Source organism: Tupaia chinensis, unplaced genomic scaffold, assembly GCF_000334495.1.
Source record: "Tupaia chinensis unplaced genomic scaffold, TupChi_1.0 Scaffold000350_1, whole genome shotgun sequence".
Taxonomy (NCBI): Eukaryota; Metazoa; Chordata; class Mammalia; order Scandentia; family Tupaiidae; genus Tupaia; species Tupaia belangeri.
Window position 1 is genome coordinate 210,393 of NW_006159844.1, and position 1,699 is coordinate 212,091.

A 1,699-nucleotide genomic window follows, 5' to 3' on the forward strand; every position below is an offset into this window, starting at 1 on the left:
AAGTAAATAAACTGTGCACGAACCTGATCTGAAGGCTAGTAAACAGCCAAGTAATACTGATGTTGCTGATTGGCATACCCTTTGATGTCAACCTGCACAGTAGCATATGAGATCCAGTTCCCTAAACCACTAGGCCATGGGGCCAGCCCCCAAAATAAGCTTTTGATGATTATTAAAAAATAATGACTCTAAAAACATCTACACAGCCGGGACCAGCAGTTAGTGTAATGGCTATGTCGCTGGACTCCCATGTAGTCGACCGCAGTTTGTGTCCCGGACCCGGTGGCTTAAAACTCACTCGGGGCGCATGTGCGTACAATGTCCAAGATCCTGAGAGGAGAATGGAGGAGAAGGGATTGCAGCATGGCCATCCCCCCCTGGGGGGTGATTTCTCGCTTTCTGTCTCTCTGTCTCTCTCTGTCTGGCAAGCGCACGTGCCCTATAGCAAAAACCTCTATAAAAAAAATCAAAACAGCCACATATACACTTATTTAGTATGAATAATGTTGCAGACACTGTTATAAGCACTTTATATAAGATTATCCCTTATAATATGCACAGGAGTTGTGTATCACTACATTTTAATTTTTGCTGATGAGAAAACTAAGCATCAATGAGGCTGAGAAACTTTTTCATGGTTATATAGTTCATAAGTAGTACCTAGAAATTAAACTTAGGTTATCCAGATCGAGAGTTCTGGACCCTAACAGCCAAGCTATATTTTCCTCAGAGACAACGTATCTAAAATACAGAAATTTTTATTTGAGAGTATCCAGAATTCTTACTGAAGGTAAGAGTAGCATTTTAGAGAATCAAGACACAACATCTTAAAAGAATTGGACCTAAAGCATATGCAGATAGAAACAGAGGAGGAGCATTAAGATGTGAATTAGGAGGGAAGAATATGCCACCTGTGATCCAGAGTAGACATGTGGCGAGAACAGAGACTACAGATTGTCTACCCAGACTCTGTGGGAGCATGAGTTATCCATTTTCAGCATCCACACCAGTACCCAGACTATTGCCACTGGATGAGAATCAATGTACAGAGACTATTTTTATCCAGATGATGGAGCATATCTAGATTTTGAAAGCCACCTGTGGATTGCACAGCAAGTCTGATATTTCTACCCTTTTATTTTATTTTTTTAAAGAATTATTTATTTAATTTGATTTATTATTCATTTATTATTATTTTTAATTTGACCAGAGAGAGAGAGAGAGACAGAGAAAGAGAGAGAGAGAAAGTGAGAAAGAAAGCCACCAGGTCTGGGACTCGAACTGTGGTCAGCCATGTGGGAGTGTCCAGCACCTTAGCCACCACTCCACGTGCTGGTCCCAAGCCTAGAGCACCTGGTATTCCCAGGAAGTCTCCATCCAAGTACTAACCAGGTCCGACCCTGCTTAGCTTCTGAGATCAGACGAGATCGGGTACGTTCAGGGTGGTATGGCCGGAGACTCTACCCTTTTAAATGTCATACCACGTAATAAAGGTCCTGAAAGGGAGTAGAGCCCTAATCGCCTGGAAGGGGAAATGGTCAATTGAAAGGACACCTCTTATTCAGATCCTGTACTTATCAAAATTAGCATCCCTACATTCCTTTTCTCTCCTCACTTCTCCCCTCAATTGCTCTTTTGCTCTCACCCTCATACTTTCACATGCAATCATTCTATTGAATTTGACCTAGGAGATAAAATA

At 41.7% G+C, this 1,699-nt stretch overlaps 1 pseudogene; it reads right to left on the reverse strand.

Moving 5' to 3' along the window:
• Positions 1-1,341: 1,341 nt before the first annotated feature.
• LOC114008498 (uncharacterized) lies at positions 1,342-1,459 on the reverse strand (annotated as a pseudogene).
• Positions 1,460-1,699: the final 240 nt, after the last annotated feature.